At 42.3% G+C, this 24,316-nt stretch overlaps 1 pseudogene; it reads right to left on the bottom strand.

Moving 5' to 3' along the window:
* Positions 1-12,890: 12,890 nt before the first annotated feature.
* On the bottom strand, positions 12,891-24,161 carry LOC139553048 (tRNA (adenine(58)-N(1))-methyltransferase catalytic subunit TRMT61A-like; annotated as a pseudogene).
* Positions 24,162-24,316: the final 155 nt, after the last annotated feature.

The raw sequence follows: 24,316 nt of genomic DNA, 5'->3' as shown, positions 1-24,316 counted from the left end.
CAAGAGAGCTCAGCTCTACAACAACATAACTGTCTTCTGAGTGGACTCTTCAGTGGCTCTACACAGCCTGTCTTGTTTCTACTGCATATTTTGCTGTGTTTACACTATCTGGTGAGCATCAATCTATGTTTGAAACCTTTGTAAACAGATCCCTTCTGCGGCAAGCTCAAAACCAAGTCCTACATTCTCAGTTCCCTTAAAAGCCATGCTTAAGGCTGAGAACACATATACAAGACATGCCACATCTATTTACACTGTATCTGGTGGGTAGTGTCTAATCTTAGAGGTTGGCACATCTTCATTCATGCTCCAGGGGGTACTCGATCATTGTGGCATCCCTACCACGGCCAGGCCAGGGCAAACATTTCACCTTGGACAGTGGGCTTTGGAATGGAGAAAGCAACACAGTGTCTTGATGTGTTAGCTACTGTATTTCAGGGGCCATTGTTCCCCCAACCTGAAGTGTTCTCATTCGTCTCAAAGGATCTGTCCAGGTTTCAGATTCTCCTTCTCTGTACAGTGTTCACCAGCCCTTCGGCACATTCTGTTGGACACTGGCATAGCCTACTGTCTGTCTAGGAATACTAAGAGGAATGTGACACACCTTGGTCTCTGTTCAAATGGAGAAATACTAAAATGGAGTAGAAAATAGAACCCCACACCCCAACTCTCACCACTACCCGTGCTAAACAAATAGTGGTTATATTCTTGGCAGGGGGTTAGCTGTCTCAGTGTGGAATCTGTCGGACAAACCTACCAAGTTGGAACTTAGAGTATCCAGCGACTATGCTGTTCTCAGAATAAAGGAAACACAGAGACAAACAATGACTCAGTGGCTGCATTCATGTCTACATAGCTGTCTGTCTCTGATGAGATGTGGAAGGCTGGATGGACCATACTGGCTACTTCACTAACTGGAGGAAGCAGTATTTAGAACAGTTACGTGCAGTTTGACAGGTGCCCTTCAGACTTCACCAGTGGTAGACTTCCTCATAAACGCAGTGGCAAGGGAGGAACTGCCTGGAACAAATAGCATATTAAAACAGCAGGCAAAAGTCCACCAACCACTGCCTTACCATATACACAGATCTTGTGACAGCCTGGAGTTGTGGGTATGGGGACAAGACAATAAACATATACATTTTTCTGCTCCAAGGTCCCTGGGCAAAAAAAGCTACTTTTGTACCCAGTAAACAAGTAAACAACATTCATCAGGGGGGCTGCCAGCCACTGGGTGGCTGTAAGAAGTATAGAACAGTACCAATGTCCTTACACAAGAATCATAATAGATTAAGATTTTGGGAAGATTTGGTTTTAGGTACAATTTAATCTCATGGATACGTCTGCTCTATTCTAATACTACGGCTAGCGTACACACCAACTCTCAACATTCAAAATACTTCCCCCTCTCCAGAGGGACCCGTCAAGGGTGCCCTATGTCCCTGCTCCTTTTTGCACTTGCGATAGAACCGCTTTCCTTGGCCTTAAAATTATCATTATCATTCACTGGAATCCACTGAGCTGGTGAAGAACACAAAGTGTCACTGTATGCAGATGATCTTGTAACGAGTGCGCTGAGAGTCGGGAAGCAAGTACAGGGAGTGAGTGTTTTAATAAATAAACAAAACAATAAAAACGAAATACAAACAATGCACCGACATGAAACAGAGTCAATAACACCTGAGGAAAGAACCAAGGGGAGTGACAGATATAGGGAAGATAATCAAGGAGGTGATGTAGTCCAGGTGAGTGTCATGAGGTGCTGGTGTGCTTGACGATGGTGATAGGTGTGCTGGATAATCAGCAGCCTGATGACCTAGAGGCCGGAGGGGGAGTATACGTGACAGTACCCCCTCCCTGACGCGAAGCTCCAGCCGCAGGACGCCGACAAAGGGGGCGAACCCGGGGATCAGGAGCGGACCGGTCACCCCTGCTGAAGCGCGGGAACCTGTCACGCCGGCTGAGGCACGGGAACCTGTCGAGCCGGCTGGGGCGCGGAACCTGACAGACCGGCTGAGGCAGGGGAGCCAGGCGATCTGGCTGAGGCGTGAGAGCCTGACGAGCGGGTAGAAGCAGGGGAGCCTGGCAATCCGGCGGAGGCATGAAAGCCTGACAAGCCGGCTGAGGCAGGGGAGCCTGGCAATCCGGCGGAGGCATGAAAGCCCAACGAGTCAGCTGAGGCAGGGGAGCCTGGCGATCCGGCTGAGGCATGAAAGCCTGACAAGTCGGCTGAGGCAGGGGAGCCTGGCAATCCGGCTGAGGCATGAGAGCCTGATGAGCCGGCGGAGGCAGGGGAGCCTGGCGATCTGGCTGAGGCATGAGAGCCTGTAGCGGCTCCTGGACCCGACGTCATTTACACTGACACAAAAAACAAAAAACACTCCCTGATGCTTCCCTTAGGTGAGGTGTTATTCTGTAACGAGTGCGCTGAGAGTCGGGAAGCAAGTACAGGGAGTGAGTGTTTTAATAAATAAACAAAACAATAAACACGAAACACAAACAACGCACCGACATAAAACAGAGTCAATAACACCTGAGGAAAGAACCAAGGGGAGTGACAGATATAGGGAAGATAATCAAGGAGGTGATGGAGTCCAGGTGAGTGTCATGAGGTGCTGGTGCGCTTGACGATGGTGACAGGTGTGCGGGATAATCAGCAGCCTGATGACACTAGAGGCCGGAGAGGGAGTACACGTGACAGATCTAATATTATATATCACTAACCCTGTGAACTCTGTCAATAACATACTGCATATTTTAAATACATTTGGATCATTCACGGGTTACAAATTGAACATTCAGAAAAGTTAACGTTTTCCGATCAACCCCGCTGCCAAGCAAATTCCCCCTGGAGCACTGCACTTCTGTCTGTCTCCCTCTGGTTTGTCCTATTTAGGTGTGAATATAACACATTCTCAGGCTACCCTCCATAAAACTAATTTTGCAAGTCTAGTCATACGAGATGAAGCAGACTTACAATGCTGGGATAGTTTGCCTCTCTCCTTAGCTGGCAGAATCCAATCTGTTAAAATCAAAATTTTACCTAGGTTTTTATACCTTTTTCCAATGTCTTACGATCTTTATGCTGAAATCATTTTTTACCAAGTTGGATAGGCTCATCAGTCATTTTATCTGGGCAGGCAAATCACCTAGGTTACGTAGAGCAATAGTTCAAAGAAGGAGACAAGATAGAGGATTGGCACTTCCAAATGTACTGCTTAACTAATGTGCAGCCAATATTCAAAAGATTAGGGTCTGGTGTAATGCTCCAAGTACGAACTGGTGCTCAATATAAGCACACTCCTGCCAATCATACTCCCTTTCTGCTCTTACTTATGCCCCACTGTCCTTGAGTCCTTCAAAGTATACTGGAAACCCCATTGTGCTCTCTGCTTTGAAGATCTGGAGACAATTTCGTCAACATGTTAGACTTTCTGCCCTTTCTCTTCTAAGCCCTATCTGTAACAATCACCTATTTTTACCCTCCAAACTCCACCAGGCTTTTGTTTTGTGGCGAGAGAGAGGTTTGGTATGTTTCAAAGATGTATTTTGAGATGGGAAGTTTGACCGTTTTATTGATCTCGTAGCTAAATGTAATCTGGCTCATTCTAATATTTTCTGCTATTTTCTTTGTTCGCTCTCATTTTCCCACCTTTCTTCAACTACCTCCCAAGACGTTGCTAGAAGAGATTTAACCTGATTTCTAGATTATTTTACATTATACTTTCCTCTAAACCCTCTCCAATAAACAAAATTAAGACAGACTGGGGTCGTGAACTTGACCTTACAGATGACTGGTGGGAGAAGGCCCTTCTTAGGATTAACTCCACACCCTCATGTGCTCGATTAAGTTTAATTCAGTTCAAGGACTTGCACAGAATTCCCTACACCAAAGAAAACGTAGTAAATTCCTCCCAGACACAAATGACACGTGATAGATGTTCAATCACTCCAGCTGTCCGAGTATTGGTCATCCTTTTTTAATACTCTCTCTAACATTCTCAATATTGACCTGCAGCCTTGTCCTTTGATAGCTATATTTGGAGTTCCATCTTTGTTTCCTAGTCTCACTAAAAGTAAAACAGACGTTGTAGCGTTTGCTTCCCTCATAGCTTGCCGGCAGATCTTGCTTAATTGAAAATCCTCCAAACCTCCCACTGTATCAGCCTGATTGAAAGATCTAATGTCTTTTCTACACTTAGAAAAAATGTAATACACTTTGAGAGGTTGTACTGATAACTTTTTCTTGGGATGGCAGCCTTTAATTTCCTTTTCTGAACAGTTGCCTTCTATTGATCAGGAGTAATAATTTTGGCCAACAGGCAAAATGAGAGAGTGTGGGAGGGAAGGGATAGTATGTTGTGATATGTATGTATGTATGTATGTATGTATGTATGTATGTATGTATGTATGTATGTATGTATGTGTATGTATATATATGTGCATATATATGTATATTTATATATTATTATTTCCAATTGTATGTTTTAATAGATTACATTTTTGTGTATATGCTGCTTTTGTTTTTAAGGGGAGGGAGGTATTTAATTAAGTATAAGGGGATAAAAGGATGTGTCTGTTCAATTTGTAATTTGTATTTCTTTATATGTCCAATAAAAATATATATGAAAAATATATTTACAAAAATAATCATCATAGACCATACACATGTAATGAGTCTCATAGCCGCAGAACTAAAAAGGTGAGCCCATCACATGTAATGAGGGCAAACTTAAATGCCCTTTTATAAGGGCCAGTGGCGAGCACAGTGGTGTTGTCACAAGGTTGGTCACATTCAAACAAGTCCTTTAAGACCTTGTGATTAGGCTGATAGCATGTGTGACACAAGGTTCATGTTTGATATAAACTTTATGGCTTTTCCTCCTGAAAAGTACAATGTTCAACCATAATTCCTATTACATTGCAGCAAATTTGCCTGACATAATGACTTTATAACAACGTATCTTCCCTTTTTATGTGTAATAGTGAAACCTGTCTTGTAAAACACTGACCTAGGAACCAAAGGAAAAATACACTGGTAATATCTTATCTGTACAAACTGCATGACTGGGTAGCCTGTACGTCCAGGCAGCCAGTGTACATATAACAACAGATATGGTTGTCCAACACAGGGCACCATAATCTTTATAGGTCTACTCAATGAATTGTCTTGCTATTTTTATCAGCACTCATTGAGATTATGAATGCCCACAAGTCCTCGGTAGAAGAGCTCCTCTGTGTGACCTGTTTATACTTCAAATCTATCACGTTAGTTCCAAAATGGTTGTGGTGGACAAATGTTTCATATGACCCATGGCGAAAATAAGTCATACGGCGTTCTATTTTAGTGGTAGGGAACAGGCAGTGTGTGGGCATTTTGTGGAGTGTTCTTGGACAACCTAAGTAAAATGGTGGGCCTTGGTCAGCTGTTTTCAGTTATTACAGTAATGTAGTGATAGTTTAAATAAAAAGGAAAAGTTTGGTGCTATTCAGATCCACAGTAAACGTGTCCTCTATATTGCACTGGGCACAGTTGGGCAACGTTCCAGTTGTGGAGAATAAATGTGACATTTTCAGAGTAGATAACAGTCTCAGCACCCTCCTGCTCAGCTACCAGACTAGCCATGACGTCTGTGCCAGAGAGAACAAAACATCGACGTTGACCCCGAAAGAAGTGACTACTGATAAAACATACAGACATCTCTGTCTCCATTCACATCTAAAGACATGGCAATTTCCCCTCTCAAATCTGTGTGTGCATGTGGTGCTTCAAAAGTGAAAGGTAGGGAGTGGCAAGGGGGTGCTCCTGATGCCTCAGAGAACTGGTAGCCGTCACTGTCACTAGAACACAGGGATCACCTGGGACAGGAGTCATGGATCACACCCCCACCTCACCCCTCTTCCCTCCTGCTGCAGAGCCAGGATCTTAAGACAGCTCGCCCAGCAGGTGCCCATCCCTGATCACTGAGCCAATGTAACGCAGCCCTGCGTATTAACCCAGCACATTAACCCTATGCAACCCTGCTTGGAAATGTGCCCTAGAGGCCTCAGAACCATCAGCTGGAAGACTGCCTTTAATTTAAGCTCTTAGAGGACTATCAGCATTCAGCTGCATGATCAAAGTATAATAATAAAGTCATTTGGGTAAAGTATCTTGTATCTTGCCATGGCGTCTCTCTCGCTTTCTTTATCTCAGCAGGTCACCAGCTGACTAAGCTATGCTGACAACAGCAGCATCCGACCCTGATGCCCTGTTGTGTGTAGCAGTGCTTGACATGCATGGAGGAGCTGAGATGTTTAATGGGCGTGTGATGATTTTACTGAACTGATGCTGTGTTAGGGAATCGGTACAGGAAACTTGTAGTAGCTGCAAAAATCTATTTGCTATTACAGCTCTTATGTAGGCAGCCAGAACTCAACATGGTGACATTGTGTCAATAAAGATGGAACTTGGGTCTGGGTAAGCAGTAGTGCACTTTGTTTACACTTACTGGTAAGATTAAAACTAAGATAATAGGGTTGGAAAGAGAAATAGCAACGAGGTGGGCTGAAAGGTATAAAAGGAGAGGGTATGAAAGCATGATGTTTTACAACAGAGATACAGGAATAGTTTCTACTCTACCTGTTTGGCTCTCATCCTTGGTTTAGAATAATCTCATCACAGCCTGTGTGAAGTGTGCCCTAGCCTTTGGGCAGGGGTAAACAGTCATGGGCTTTTCATCACAAAACCAATCAATTTGGAAATCAATCTCTTTCCAAAACCAAAATGACCTCACATACAAAATATGGATGTACAGAGGACAAATGTTTGCCTGTTGGGAGAACCAATCAGCAGAAAGAATAATGCAGCACTGTAGAATAAACAGACTTGTCTAATCCAGTGACCAGGAGTATTGACCTCAACCTGACAGACCACACACTAATCACCTCTGATTGGTAGTGCGGTTCAATGTAAGCATGCAGTTCAAAATATGTGTTTGTGTGGGAGGGAGATTTACAATTTAAATCATATTTTACATTTAGAAATAATGTTGCTCATGATCTATGGATTTGACAGGCACCCACTGTAAGTAAGTAGTAGTAAGAGTAGGACACTTACTAATTGCCTTGTGAGATGAGACAGTGACCAAGCAGATCCTACTTTTTTATTTTGTTTGGAACGTCTCTATGACCAATGACCCTGATGTCTGTGGACCATTATCTATGGGAAAAGGCTGCTCCACAATCATGTTCCATTTCCCCTCTGGCAGTACCTACAAAAATAGACCCTAAAGCAACCCCCTATCTCTCCCGCACCAAAGGGCTCAGAACTCAATAATTATGTTGTTATTGTGTGCAGAATTCTAATGCAAAACATTCAGCTTTTTCTGTAGAGGTGTCCACCGTCTTAATTTGCTTAACTAATTTTCAGATATGTTTATCAGACTCAGTATTATGACCATAGAACTATGCAGAACAAAAATATTACCATAACATGCAACAATTTCAAAGATTTTACCTAGTTACAGTTCATAAATAAATTCATTAGGCCCTAATCTATGGATTTCACATGACTGGGCAGGGGCCCACCCACATGGGAGCCAGGCCCAGACAATCAGAATGAGTTTTTCCCCACAAAAGGGCTTTATTAAAGACAGAAATACTCCCCCCCCCCCCCACATCTCTCCTTTAACGATCCCGCAGGTGAAGAAGCCGGATGTGGAGGTCCTGCGGTCGTGAGGCCGGTTGGATGTACTGCCAAATTCTCTAAAACGACGTTGGAGGCCGCTTATGGTAGAGAAATGAACATTCAATTCTCATGCAACAGCTCTGTTGGACATTCCTGCAGTCAGCATACCAATTGCACGCTCCCTCAAAACTTGAGACATCTGTGGCATTGTGTTGTGTGACAAAACTGCACATTCTAGAGTTGCCTTTTGTCCCCAGCACAAGGTGCACCTGTGTAATGATCATGCTGTTTAATCAGCTTCTTGATATGCCACACCTGCATATGGAAAATTTCTGGGATATTTTATTTCAGCTCATGAAAGCTGGGACCAACACTTAACATGTTGCGTTCATATTTTTGTCCAATATAATTTGCAGCTCCGTTTACAGGGGATAGCTAGCTATGTGTGACACATAGAAACATGACTGGTCTCTACTGACATTGCTTGAGTTGAAGAAGCAAACCCTGTGACAGAGGTAGGGGCACTTAGTGTCGCTGATATGGGATGGTTGTCCTAACCCAGAGCAGGTTCCATAAGAGGGTTAATAGCCACAATACCGACAAGAAGACACAGCTTTACCCTGAGTCGATTTTCCTCTATAATCTCATCAATGCTACATAATTGTACTTCGTTTTTTAAAGCACCAGATCATGGGGTTTAAACTCCCAGTGCGCAGAGGGGACAGAGGAGAAACAAGAGATACAGAGATGTGGCGCAAGAGAGAGATGGGATCTGTTTACAGTCAACAGTCATCAGTTCAAAGTGGATGGATCAATTGTAGTCTTTGTCCGGACAGCTGGATGGACTCAGAAACACATTTGGGATGTCCTTGAAGATCAGAGCATAAATATAAATCATAGATCCTATCACATACACATTCCAACACTAGCTCAACATCAAAGAAAAGAACAGTGGCCAAAACACTATTTTCTGTGCTTGGACCCCACAAACACTCATCCCTGGTCTTCACAGTGGGTCAACCCTCTTTTTAACCATTAGTGGACGCTGGACGCACCCTCTCTTCCATCCGAGGTCCGACCTAGGTTCCATCCTAATGACTGCTTTCGCAAGCCTGTCTGTCAGTGCTCTGTGATTTGTGCCTGTGCCATATCTCAGCTCAGGAGGGCAGATGACAAGCTGATTAGGAGTGGAATTTCCAGGGGCTCAGAGTTGCTATTCCCAGCCTGCATCCTCTAGATTAGACCCTTTCTAGCTGGGGACAAGCTGATGACACCCGGGCTACAGGTGAGACCGTTATATCTCATAACAACAGGGTCAGCTTCAACACAATCTGACCACACAGGGCTGTTTATAACCCACATAAATGCCAGGATTACGTCATTAACTCCCCACCCCATATACACACAAATACACTTTCTAAACATGGTTGGGGGCTTTATTCTAAACATGGTAGGGGACTTTATTTAAAGAACATAAAACTTCCAAGTAAAAAAAAAGTGTTGATAGGGGACAGAATGCAGTCGGACGATCAAATAATCGGCATATACAGTGCATTCGGAAAGTATTCGGACCCCTTGACTTTTTCCATATTTTGTTACAGCCTTATTCTAAAATGTATTAAATTGTTTTGTTTTTCCTCATCAAATCTACACACAATACCCCATAATAGAAAATCTTTAAAATGTTTTTAGAAAATCTTAAAAATGTATTACAAATGAAAAAACAGAACAATTACATTTACATCAGTATTCAGACCCTTTATTCAGTAAAGACAATACTGTGCAGCCGTATTCATCGACCTGGCCAAGGCTTTCGACTCTGTCAATCACTACATTCTTATCGGCAGACTCAAAAGCCTTGGTTTCTCAAATGACTGCCTCGCCTGGTTCACCAACTACTTCTCTGATATAGTTCAGTGTGTCAAATCGGAGGGACTGTTGTCCGGACTTCTGGCAGTCTCTATGGGGGTGCCACAGGGTTCAATTCTCGGGCCGACTCTCTTCTCTGTATACATCAATGATGTCGCTCTTGCTGCAGCTGATTCTCTGATCCACCTCTACGCAGACGACACCATTCTGTATACTTCTGGCCCTTCGTTGGGCACTGTGTTAACTAACCTCCAGACGAGCTTCAATGCCATACAACTCTCCTTCCGTGGCTTCCAACTGGTCTTAAATGCAAGTAAAACCAAATGCATGCTCTTCAACCGATCGCTGCCCACACCTGCCCGCCCGCCCAGCATCACTACTCTGGACTGTTCTGACTTAGAATATGTGGACAACTACAAATACCTAGGTGTCTGGTTAGACTGTAAACTCTCCTTCCAGACTCACATTAAGCATCTCCAATCCAAAATGATATCTACAATCGGCTTCCTATTTCGCAACAAAGCATCCTTCACTCATGCTGCCAAACATACCCTGGTAAAACTGACCATCCTATCGATCCTCGACTTCGGCGATGTCATTTACAAAATAGCCCCCAACACTCTACTCAACAAATTGGATGCAGTCTATCACAGTGCCATCCGTTTTGTCACCAAAGCCTCATATACTACCCACCACTGGGACCTGTACGCTCTCGTTGGCTGGCCCTCGCTTCACACTCGTCGCCAAACCCACTGGCTTCAGGTCATCTATAAGTCTCTGATAGGTAAGGCCCCGCCTTATCTCAGTTCACTGGTCACCATAGCAGCACCCACCCGTAGCACGCGCTCCAGCAGGTATATCTCTCTTGTCACCCCCAAAGCCAATTCCTCCTTTGGCTGCCTTTCCTTCCAGTTCTCTGCTGGCTATGACTGGAATGAATTGCAAAATTCACTGAAACTGGAGACTCGTATCTCCCTCACTAGCAGATCTCGTACACAGCGTTGTACGAGATCTTCAGTTTCTTGGCAATTTGTCGCATGGAATAGCCTTCATTTCTCAGAACAAGAATAGACTGACGAGTTTCAGAAGAAAGGTCTTTGTTTCTGGCCATTTTGAGCCTGTAATCGAACCCAAAAATGCTGATGCTCCAGATACTCAACTAGTCTAAAAAAAGGCCAGTTTTATTGCTTCTTTAATCAGATCAACAGTTTTCAGCTGTGGTAACATAATTGCAAAAGGGGTTTCTAATGATCAAACTTGGATTAGCTAACACAACATGCCATTGGAACACAGGAGTGTTGTTTGCTGATGATTGGCCTCTGTACACCTTTGTAGATATTCCATAAAAATTAAAAACGGCTGTTTCCAGCTACAATAGTCATTTACAACATTAACAATGTCTACACTGTATTTCTGATCAATTTGATGTTATTTTAAATGAACAATTTTTTAAATTTTCTTTCAAAAACATTTCTAGGTGACGCCAAACTTTTGAATGGTTGTGTGTATCAAACCTTTTCTGATGTACCCAGAGGACCGTTACTAGCATGTTTAAACCACTCCTATGAAAATGGTTGATCAGATACTCAACAAAAAGCTCTGATTTCACCATTACTGAAACAAGTAAATATAAAGATCCAGTCCACTGGAGGTCCAGTCCATTGGGCTCCCGAGTGGCGCAGCGGTCTAAGGCACTGCATCTCAACGCTAGAGGCGTCACTACAGACCCTGGATTGATTCCAGGCTGGAACACAACTGGCTGTGATTGGGAGTCCCATATGACGACGCACAATTGGCCCAGTGTCGTTAGGGTTTGGCCTGGGTAGGCCGTCACTGTAAATAAGAATTTGTTCTTAACCGACTTGCCTAGTTAAATAAAGGTAAAATAAACATTTGAGTTCCCTTACACTTCAGTGGTGTGATGCAAAATGCATAGCGCAAAGAATTAAGAAAGGTATTGTCGATATTATTCACTCAAATCAGTTTTGGAGATAAGGTACTCATAGCTAACTTTGAAAAGGATTATGATAAAATACGACTGGAATTTATATAAATATTTCAATTTAGGAGAATCTCTTATACAATGGGTTAAAGTTGTGTATAGTAACTCTAGGTGTAAAATCATAAATAATGGCTACTTCTCATAAAGTATTAAACTGTCTATTTAATTATGGCCATTGAAATGTTAGCCATTGAAATCAGATCCAATAACAATAATATCAAGGTGCAAGAAATCCAGGGCTTAAAAACAAAATGTGTCATTGGACGCTGATGATTCGTATTATTTTAAATACAATTTTGATCTCTCCACAGATAACAAAACTATGATAAGTGTACAATATTATGTATTGTTCACTCAAAAATAAAACTTTTACATTACTGTGAAATGTACCTATACAATGGTCTGACAGTGGACATACTCAGTATTCATATCCCTAAAGAAATGATATCACTGTAATACATTTTAAGAGAATGTTACCAAAAATAAGACCTTGCTACCATGGAAAGGAAAATACCTGTCTATTTATGAAAAAAAAAAAAAAATCTGCCTGATTTATTCTTTAGTTATGTCCCAGTTTACACATTTGCTTATGACCCTGCCTACACCTAACAACTTGTTAATTATTCAATTTTATTTGGAAATGCAAGCCAGACAAAATAAAAACAGGCTGATTTATATAATATGAATTTGAAGGGCAGAAATTATAAAAAATTAAAGCATTAGACCTCTCACTAAAGGCTACAAATATTATGGTTAAACTCAAATATACTAATTGATAAAAAAATATATATAACAAAAGGTAGAAAAAAAAACTATAATCTTCGAAAATTATATCATAAATACGACTGGAAATATATGGAAATGTCTGCTCTATCCAAAACTACAACCAATTAATTGGAGCATTACCGGAAAAATGGAAGAGGCAAGTGGAAGGGGGAGAAAGTAAGGCACTTGTCTGTCAGCCCTGCATTAAAGACCTAAATTGGTTCAAGAGAATTGTGATAAATAAAAAAGTATACCAGTTTCATTTAAGGACCAAAACATATACAGCTGTGCCATACAGCTTGCAAAATAGTTGTGAAGAGATTTGATGTACCGATTCCATGGCACATGGTTTATGAACTGATACACAATGACACTGGATTCAAAACCGTCCCAGCTCTGCAGATGTTGCTGCAAAGAGACAGAATCATTCGATCATTTGTTTTGGTACTGTCCTTATGTAGGTTGTTTTTAGTTACAGGTTCTGGAATGGCTGAAGAATTGAAACATTTACCTGGAGCTAACTCTGCAAATAGCACTGCTGGGTGATTTGAAAAGTCCTAGTCAGTCAATCGATCAATAATACTCTTAGCAAAAATGTTCATCTTTAATTTACAATCTGTAGAAACTATGAGAACAGAAAGGTTCAGAAGTTTTGTGAAACATCACAGCACAGTTGAAACATATGGCAAATACAAATCAAAACTGGATGGTTTTCAGAGATAGATGGGAGGGGTTGAGGGTAGCTGAAGGATGGGACTAAAAACAAAAGATAACTAATGTAAAATATACTGTGTCTGTAAAATGTATATAGTATGTATAAGCTGGAAATAGAAGCCTAAGTGTTGTTGTCCATTAGTTTACTCCAATTAGGATAGGGGTGGTAGGGTTAGGGGAAAATAATAAATAAAAAGTGCTCAACCCTAGGTTCTCCCATTGATATATATATTTTTAATTAGCAGACCTGTACACAAACTCATTGGTCATGTGTGATGAGTACAGACAATGTAGAAAATCATTGGGCAGAGGTTGTGTTCCTTTGTGTAATGGTCTGTTTCTTCTACAGTAAAATGTTTACAGTCCCTCACACAGAGGAAGAGGGGGCAGTAGCTCACATCTGCGCCTCCTCCTCCCAGCATGAACGGCTGCCATTCTTCTGCCTTTTTTGGTCTGGAGCCACAGCTCTGTCCAGTAATGAAGATAATAGAACACCTTAAGTTAAAGAAAACATATCACAGTACAAGCAAGGCAGTAGGAAGGATAGTAAGGTGTTTATTTTGCAGAGGGTGATGCTGTAACGAGGCTGAGACAAAACACCATCTCCCAAACACAAAGTGCAAAACAAATATAAAAATATGTTTAGAAACAAACTGAAGAGAGAAACTGGGTAGTAATGGGAGATTATAACCATCAATTGGAAATAAGGTAGTATTATTTCAATCCTGAATGATGCAAGAAGATATCGGTGGCATGATAAGAGTGATTGTACATGACAGACTAAGAGCAAATCTCTCAGACAGCTCTCCACAGCCCTGTGTAGAGACCCTCAGCAATCAGCTGCCTATTAATAAAATCCTATTTAGCTTTCTCTTCCCTCCCTCTGTGACAATGTTTGAGTATGTGTGGGTACGTGTGTATGCACGCATTCATCAAAGTCCACGGAAGACTAAAACAGCAGCAATTTCTCAATCACGTCTCTCCCGAAGAGGATGTCGACTGAAATGTAGAGTTTTAGCTGAGCAGGGGAGAGGAAGGGAAATACAGTAAATCAGTCTGTGAGCAGAGGTTAGGACCCAAGTCACCAGCACTGCATTTAGATCTTGGAGTTCCCCTGACATAGCCTCCTAGACCAACAGTATCTACAACCTCCAGCAGTCAGTCCTCTACACCCGGGGTTTGGTGGCAAAGGTGAGGTAGCCTGTGTGTCCTGCCATCTCCCTGGGGGGGCATAGTTGTCTTAGAGAACAGAGGTGTTGCTAGGGACTGGGGTGTCGGTGGGGATCTCCAGGGGCCGGTCAGTACCAAAGTCTGGTAGGGGGAGCATGATGGTGCGCACGTCATGCACCTTCAGCAGAACCACCAGAGTGCTGATCGCCTCGAAACCATCATCAGCCAGCGCCTCACACGTACGTCTTCTGCACCTGCTCAATACATGGGGAGGAGCACACACATGTCCCCCTGCAGAGGGAGAGAGACAATGAGACAGGGGGATTACAGGATGGAGACAAAGGGTAAATAAGGGTAAAAAACAAAAACAAGATGGAGTCAATTATTCTGAATCTCACACACTTTGCTTCTAGGCGATTTCTATGTAAACGTCCTAGGTTTGGTATATTCATCCCTAATGGAGAATCCTCTAGCTATGTTTAAGAGATTCAGAAAACAGGTTTAGAGAGCAGAAACACTCGGCTCCTGACTTGGATTCCAATGTTGGAATCAAAAACGTATATTTACAAAGTCATTAATATATATATATATATATATATATTCTTTTTTACATCCAGCCACAACAATGTAATCTCAGTTAAGTCGTGCATAATTGGTCAGCTGTTCGATTAAGTTCTGGGTCCACATTTATTAAGAGAAGACAAAGATGCTAGAACGAGGAGCTCCACCCTCGCTCTTTGCAAGTTATGGGCCAGCCTATGGGCCGAATGTCCCCTCCCAAAATTCTAAAGACGTGATACACCTACGAAAAATAGGGCCTTGTCCAAATAACCAGTGACGAAATACCCAAGCACCGGAACTATTGCTGCTTGTTATCCATCGGTGCCCATAGTATAACTTCTTATGGCTGCAGGGGCAGTATTGAGTAGCTTGGATGAAAGGTGCACAGAGGTGCACAGAGTAAACGGCCTGCTCCTATGTCATAGTTGCTAATATATGCATATTATTATTAGTATTGGATAGAAAACACTCTGAAGTTTCTAAAACTGTTTGAATTATGTCTGTGAGTATAACAGAACTCATATGGCAGGCAAAAACCTGAGAAGTTCCACTTCCTGTTTGGATATTGTCTGGATTTAACCAAGCTCTCATTGAAAATACAGAGAGATATGGATGGGTTTTCACTTCCTACGGCTTCCACAAGATGTCAACAGTCAATAGAACTTTGTCTGATGACTAATGTGTAGGGGGGGCCGTAGGAGACAGGAATGAGTAATCACTTCCATGAGGTGCCCACGCATTGAACTGGCGCGTTCATGTGAGAGGGAGCTCAGTTCCATCGGTCAATTGAAGTCAATGTAATTCTCCGGTTGGAACGTTATTCAAGATGTATGTTAACAACATTCTAAATATTGATTCAGTACATCGTTTGACATGTTTCTACTGACTGTAACAGAACTTTTGGACATTTTGTGACGTTATAGTGGACGCGCTTTGAGACTTTGGTTAGGGCGTTTGGTAAACAATTTGAAAGTAGCTAATTGGACATAAATAACGGACATTATCGAACAAATCAAGCATTTATTGTGGACCTGGGATTCCTAGGACTGCATTCTGATGAAGTTCATCAAAGGTAAGGAAACATTTATCATGTATTTTCTGGTTTCTGTTGAGTCCAACAGCGGCTAATTTGGCTATTGTTCTGAGCTCCGTCATTTATCCGTAACGTTTTTTTTATTTTTTATTTTTTAATCTGACACAGCGGTTGCATTAAGGAGAGGTATATCTATAATTCCATGTGTATAACTTGTATTATCATCTACATTTATGATGAGTATTTATGTTGAAACGATGTGGCTATGCAAAATCACTTGATGTTTTTGGAACTAGTGAATGTAACGTGCCAATGTAAACTCAGAGTTTTTGTTATAAATATGAACTTTATCAAACAAAACATGCATGTATTGTGTAACATGAAGTCCTATGAGTGTCATCTGATGAAGATAATCAAAGGTTAGTGATTAATTTTCTCTCTATTTCTGGTTTTTGTGAAAGGTATCTTTCGCTGGAAAAATGGCTGTGCTTATTGTGGTTTTGTGGTGACCTAACATAATCGTTTGTAGTGCTTTCGCTGAAAAGCATATTTGAAATCGGACACTTTGGTGGGATTAACAACAAGATTACCTTTAAAATGATATAAGACACATGAATGTCTGAGGAATTTTATGAGATTTCTGTTGTTTGAATTTCACGCCCTGCACTATCACTGGCTGTTGTCATATCAATCCCGGTAGCGAGATTGCAGCCATAAGAAGTTAAACCCAACATTTCTCCAAGTCTCTCCATCATTGTAAAGCCCTAGTTATTTTGTTGCTTTGAGAGTCATTTCTGAAGATTTTTTATTTCATGTGATTAGTGACTTATTTACATCTTTCCCTCAGCCCTGTTACGTCAACTGAACTCGTTTTAATATGGTGAAACTTGTTTTTCCCCCCAGAAGAAACATTGAACATCTAATAGTCAAATAGAGTAAAAGCAGGTGAAAACGGTTCTACTCTTTTTGTCCATTTTCTAGTGTTTTGTGGTAGAAAACTGAGCAGGTCGAGTATAACACAGTTTGGCCTGGAAAGGCAGTGTAGGTTCAGTGGAGGGGGTATCGAGAGTACAGCCAAGGAGTAACAACCCTGTTACTTTGTCACTTAAAACAGACGCCTCACAAGTCCTCAACTGGCAGCTTCATTAAATAGTACCCGCAAAACACCAGTCTCAGCGTCAACAGTGAAGAGGCGATTCCGGGATGCTGGCCTTCTAGGCAGAGTTCCTCTGTCTAGTGTCTGTTCTTTTGCCCATCTTAATCTTTTCTTTGTATTGGCCAGTCTGAGATATGTATTTTTCTTTGCAACTCTGCCTAGAAGGCCAGCATCCCAGAGTCGCCTCTTCACTGTCGACGTTGAGATTGGTGTTTTGTGGGTACTATTTAATGAAGCTGCCAATTGGACTTGATGCATATGTTTCTCAAACTAGACACTAATGTACTTGTCCTCTTGCTGGTTAAAGCCAATTTGAAGTGTTCTGTGAAGGGAGTAGTACACAGCGTTGTATGAGATCTTCAGTTTCTTGGCAATTTCTAGCATGGAATAGCCTTAATTTCTCAGAACAAGAATAGACTGACGAGTTTCAGAAGAAAGTTCCTTTGTTTCTAGCCCTTTTGAGCCTGTAATCAAACCCACAAATGCTGATGCTCCAGATACTCAACTAGTCTAAAGGCCAGTTTTATTGCTTCTTGAAATCAGCACAACCGTTTTCAGCTGTGCTAACATAATTGCAAAGGGTTTTCTAATGATCAAATTAGCCTTTTAAAATGATAAACTTGGAGTAGCTAACACAATGTGCCACTGGAACATAGGCGTGATGGTTGCTGATAATGGGCCTCTGAACAATTTTATGTTAATTTAAAATGTACAATATCTTTTGGGCTTTTCTTTCAAAAACAAGGTCATTTCTAAGTAACCCCAAACTTTTGAACGGTAGTGTGTGTATGATTCTCATTGAAAGCAGGTCTAAGACGTGGTAGATCTGTTGTATGTGGATTATATCTATGCTTCCCGTGCTTTTTTTACAAACAGCTGAAAATACAAACATTTTGATTATGGAAAATATTTCACAGCAGTTTAGACGGTACAATGATTCTCTACACTATACTTGCTTGTTGTCACATACTCAAATTAAGTGAACTATTAGAATTTTAGCAACCAGGAAATGGCGGCGCGATTTCTGAAAAGTGCATCTTTAATAGGCACTTAATATTTATTTTTAATTTAACCTCGAGATGGGAAAGCATGTTTATGGAATTGAACATGTGCTCTTTTGAAATAATGTTAAAATTAGGTGAAATAAATTAATATTTTTAAGGCACCAAATTGATGGAACGACCCATTTATGTTTACATAGTCTGCGCACACAAGAGTTTAACAAGATATTGACCCAATCATAAACATTTCATTGTTCTTGTGTGTTATGTTGAACACAAAAGCAAGTCAATCATTTTAAAATGCTATACATATAACATCAGTGTTTAGTAACAGAAGAACACATGGCAATTTTTCACTGGTTGCTCAAGAAGCATTGTAATTGCTATGATGAGGACCCTTGTTGACCAGTGGTTGATTGAGAGAAGCAGAAGAGGTGGAGCTAGTGGTGATCAGGCAGTCAACAACACTGATCCAGGGAGTGTGTGAAAGCTATTGTTCAAGATATTTGACAACTAACTAGTCAAAATATATCTGCGGCCAGGCAGCCGTGAAACTGACAAAGGCAGAGAGGTCAGTAACACAAACACGGTTGGGCCAATTATCTCATCTTCAAGTAGGGACATTGTGTTGTGTGGCCAGGTCTAAATCAGGTTAAGAGGGTTGTGTAGGGACAGATGGAGTAAAAGGGGTTGGAGCAGAACAAGTGCAGTGGGAGAGAGAGGGACAGGTCTGCCACTCATGAGCAGTGGTGTAAAGTACTTAAGTAATCTGTACTTTACAGATTACAGGGGGGGGGTAATCTGTACTTTACAACTTATTTTTGACTACTTTTACTTCACGACATTCCTTAACAAAATATTGTACTTTTTACTCTACATTTTCATTGACCCCCAAAAGCACTCGTTACAATTTGAATGCTTAGCAGGACAGAAAAAAAAAGTCAAATTCACACACCTGGTCATCCCCCTCCTGCCTCTGATCTGGCAGACTCACTAAACCGACATGCTTTGTTTGTAAAGGATGTCTCATTGTGAACCTATCTTTCAGTAAATGTAAAAAACGGTACCATCTGGTTTGCTTAATAAGGAATTTGACATGATTTATACTTAAGTACATTTTAGCAATTCTATTTACTTTTGATATTAAGTATATTTTAAACCAAATACTTTTATTCAAGTAGAATTTTACTGGGTGACTTTTACTTGAGTAATTTTCTGTTAAGGTATATTTACTTTTACTCAAGTATGACAAGTAGGTACTTTTTCCACCACTGCTCATGAGTTTAGTTTACTAGGATCACAGCAGATCCACTTAACCCAGGATCACCTCCTCCTCTGGCCAAAACCTGGATGTGCAACACTCAGGCTCCAGGGAGAAGAATGTGTGTGTGTGTGTGTTTGTGTTTCTATGGTGACAAGGAATCAGTGACAGGACCAGTGTTGAACTTCACAGAACTGAAAGAGCCGAGGCAGAACGTGTGTACGAATACATGAGTAGAATCAAACGCACAAGACTATGCATGCGTTTCCACTGAGATAATGCATCCAGAGAAAGCCTACACACATCATTAACTAACATCCAAGAATGTGTGCAAACTGCAAAGGATTTCCCTCTAAATACAAGCCCCACGGCAGGGGATGAGAGCAGCTTGCCAAGATACCTTCATTAACCTGGAGAGACTGAGTAAAGCATGCAGCCTAAATCACACACCTATTACAGAAGCCCAGGTCTCACTGTGAGAAGACTTGATTGTAGATTTAACAGTGTAGGAATAGTGAGGTGGCTTTTTAGCCTTACAAGTCCAACAAGCAACACAAGCAGACATGTACTAGTAAGTACCAAACACACACACACCAAAGTAGAAGAAAAGTCAGATTTTAGACAAGCACTCACAAAAAAACAATCTTTCTAATCTTGGAAAATGTGGGATCTCTTAGATAGCGGACGTTCCATTGACAAATAAGAGCAGCATTTCCCCTGCTAGACAGCTCTAAAGACTCCCCCATTGGCCCCACGTCTCCTGGAAGGAGCGGGGGGTTTGGTCTGTGCCAGGATACAGGGTCTTCGGAGCACAGCTTCTCTAAATAAAAGGGGAAGGCCACTGGCAAATTTTTTAAAAGAATTAGTGGGGGAAAAAATAAGAAATTCTCCACATTCTGCCCCTTACCCTGGTTCTCAGATAGCATGATCAAATTTAAAGCAGGGGAAGGAAAACACACGTTTATTATTAGTGGTTATACAAGCTCTGTGCAGGAGCATGTGAAGGTCACAGGGGCAGTATAATTGACTGGTCAACTGCTGGATACCCTCGGCTGAAGCACAGAGACACAGCTCCATAGTGTTCAGTCCTCTAGAGTGAATGAGAGTGAGATGGGGAAAGGGGGATACTTAGTCAGTTATACAACTGAATGCATTCAACTGAAATGTGTCTTCCGCATTTAACCCAACCCTTTAATCGACATCAATGGCACCCGGGGAACAATGGGTTAACTGCCTTTGCTCATCGGCAGAACGACATATTTTTACCTTGTCAGCTCGGGGATTCGATCTAGCAACCTTTCGGTTACAGGCCCAACGCTCCTACCTGTCAGGCTACTGGCGGGACTCAAGTCTCTAAGACTGGAACAGAGGGAAATAAATTGTGCCTTGCCTAAAGGAGACTCATGCAACCTCTCCCTACAGCACATAACCCTGTATGGTCATGGGACTGATTCTATATCCAGATATCTGGCAGTGTGCGCGCGTGTGTGTGTGTAACGGGGAGTCGGATAGCTAAAGAGGAATATGCAGAAGTGAAACCATAAAAGGGAGGAGTGAAACATCTACTGCAGGAGAAAATGTAGGAAAGGGTGCTGGAGTCTTTGCATTGTTGCTAGTCCATGTGCCACATTCCATTTCTTATGGAGGCTTCCGTTTAATAAGATTATCAGTTTATGGGCCTCAGGATTATAAAAATCAACTCAATCTTTTACAAAGCAGTTTATAAACCAGTGATCCAAAGTAAGTAACTGTACTAGGCTAGGGTTATGTGAATAATAGCCCTGATATATTCTACCCATGTCCCACCTTCAGCCCACGAACACACACGCTCGCACAGAGACTGACCACCCAACTAAGCCACCAACTTGTCCAGGCTTGCCCCCACTGCACCATGGGCCCTGGTCTCCACAGAGAACACTGCATGCTCTTTAATCAGTCACTTTATTCTGCGTCCGTGTGACAAGGAAGAAACAAACAGGGAGGAACACATGCGAGCCAAGGACACATTTAATAAGCGCTCTGCTGACCCAGATCAATACGGAAGAGTGCACTGCAAGGAACAAAGGCTTGCTGGGATTTCAGAGTGGACAGGCCAAAGTCATGTTATTGGGACCAAGTTTTGGCTTTCTCCACACACACCCTCGTGTCTTACCCTGCCTCTTCATGGCAATCTTGGCATGTTGGACAGCCTCCCAGGGTGAGGGGATGTCACCCTCCATGCAGATGTCCTGGTTACGGACGGTAGCCTACGCGGTGCTCCCTGAACTCCTCCGCCACCGTCTCAGCATGCTGCTGGTGGAACTCGTGTGCAGGTGGCCCGTGGGCGCAGGATGGCGTGGGACAGAGACCTGCTGCCCGTACCTACAACCACAAAACAAACAGGGAATGGGTTAAGAGAGGGTATGCGACTAGTGGCAGTGTCATAGATGGCTGACGTTTTCACAACGGGAAATACGTCAAAAACAGATCAATACCATTTTCATGTCATATTCCATCAACGTGTCTGATATACAGTACATGTTAGAGAGTTTGTGTAGTTGTGCAAACATCAAAATAGTAATCAAATATTGGACTGTACATCATACTATATGACCACAATACTTTCTGTTGTCTGATTGCGTCTGAAGCGATCTTGTGACATGTGGTTAGTGCAGGGGGACATGGTGATGGGCTACAGTGACCCTTTCTCCTCCCCCTCCTCACATTGCATCACTGCTGCTTTTGTTCTCATTGCAACAATGGGTGCAATGTTTACCCCACAGCGGCACATTGACTTGCTGAACGCCACGTCGTTTGACCGACCGGATGACTGACGTCAGAGCCAGGGGCACAGACAAGTGCCTGGTAACTACTTACTGCATGTAATCTGATGCTGTGTGTGGGTAGTATTACTGCATGGTAAGCCATTTCCCAGGCTTTGTAGTTTACTCCCCAATTTCATTCACAACTCTGCTCCAACCCTGCTCCAGTGTGTGTGATGTTCTACTATGACAATCCTTAAGCACTAATGGGGATAGCTTCAAATCGCAAGTATCTAAAACATCCAGTCACCTTCCTTGGTAAAATCAAGCAGGAACATTCCCTCAGGGTACATGTGAAGGCCTAAGCATGGAGTGCACATTACTTACATATTCAACTGTAAAAATATATATATATTAAGTATCATATATCACACACATACTACCGGTCAAAAGTTTTAGGACACCTAATCATTCAAGAGTTACTTTCTTTTTATATCTCAGGACAAATTAGTTAGCTAGCCAAATTGCCATGAATGTTTAATGCTTTTCGACAGCGCTCCCAGTCTAGTCAGCATGTAATCCTGGCAGCAGGATGGAGCCTGGTCAACGGGCAGCAAAGAGGGAAGAAATTAAAAATGAGAAGCAGCAGAACATAACAGGAGACCTTGTGCTTGCGCAAGCCTGCTGAACTTCAGTGCAATCTAGCCGCAAGGTGACTCCTCTAGTGACTGAATTCTCCCTACAACACACTCAGAACAGCCAACTGATAATCACCTATCACTGCCCATTTACATTGCTCATTCCCAAAGTCACTCAAGACAAAATAAGTCACCCCTGATATTAGTAAGTGCTTATCAGCAGATAGGCTCATTGCAACACTGCAGGACATGTTGCAGCTCCCCATTATGCCAGGGAGGGCGAGTGGGGGCTGACCAAACAGTTTGTTCATCGATACGCTATCTTGAGTCGGCACACACGTTTACCGATGTTCCATCAATAACCCGCCCGACTGGGAAGGAACAGAACAGCAGTTAAGCATGATGAAGCACTGCAGCAAGAGCAGCCGTCTGCCTCCAGATACTCCTAGCCAGGCACGTACACACGGCCAAGGCTGCAGCAGCCATCCATTAACCACCCACACACAATCACTTTACTTCTGAAATTAATTCAACCGGTGGACACTCCTTACTGGGGGAGATTTCTAGATGGTACTACTGTGGTGTTCCATCTCACGTCTAGTTCAGATCATTCTCATAACTGACCGCTTTACTGAATTTGTCAAGAGAGAAAGTTGGAAGTAGAATTTGACACCTGTGGGCACTCTAAGGGATGTAAAACTCCACACGGTGTGTCCCAGTGAAAACAGAGATCAACGGCTTTCTTCAAAGGTAGATAATCATGACAACTTGACATGTGTCATCAAAAGCCAAGTGTGATGTTGTCCCCTCCACTTAGCTCGAGAGCTTTCACTAACTGGCTCCTCTGTTACAAGAATCATTGGTATCACATTTAGCCTTTTGTTGTTGAGTGCGTGGTTTCCCACTAGTCTATGACACATTCCTCCTCCAGGTCTTCCCTCTGTGACCCTCTCCTACAGGGACATGAAACATGCAATCCATACTGTATGCGTATGTCATATGCTAAGCAGTTATTCTGTGAAAACGGTGACGTTTGGGAAAGTTTCAAATGATTCATGTCCTCAGATAAAGTAGCTTACACAAAGTTGGAAATCAGCGGGTTTTGTCCCTCTCACCGGATTCACACAGAGCCAGGCTTGAGCTCCAGCATCATGGTAATGTTGGCAATGTCTGTTGTGTAGAGTATCTTGGTGCAGTGGGGCAGGTTGAGGGTCCACAGCTCAGGGGTGGGGTGCAGCACAGCACATAGACCAGGTGACCATTGTGCCAAAGCGCTGGCCTATCAGGTCCTTGGAGTGGCAAATGACTCCATAGCGTGTCTGTGTTTGGGAACCCTGCTGCACCCTGACTGGCATCACTGAGTCATAACCCAGGAAGATGGCAACATCACCCTCCTGGATAAACTCTGAATACTCTACAAAACTCATGTCTTCTATCACAGGGGTCTACAAGGGGGAACCAAGGTAAAGAGGTCCAGATGTTATCACCACAAAGACCATCAAAAAGAAACTAGTGAACATTTCCCCCATGATAAACATTACACTTTTCACAAATGCATAAAAATACAAGTTTGGTGGAATGTATTGGGCGACAAAGCTGTGTTTAGCTAAAAATCAGTTCTGCCTCCTGTAGTTAGGTGGTCTGGACATCAAAATCCCTCCAATGGGTTTGTTTATTTTCATACTCATTAGAATACTTGCACGTGCGAGTTGTATATTTTGTTTTAAAAACAAGTA

Source organism: Salvelinus alpinus, chromosome 25, assembly GCF_045679555.1.
Source record: "Salvelinus alpinus chromosome 25, SLU_Salpinus.1, whole genome shotgun sequence".
Taxonomy (NCBI): Eukaryota; Metazoa; Chordata; class Actinopteri; order Salmoniformes; family Salmonidae; genus Salvelinus; species Salvelinus alpinus.
This window is presented reverse-complemented; position numbering and strand designations above follow the sequence as displayed.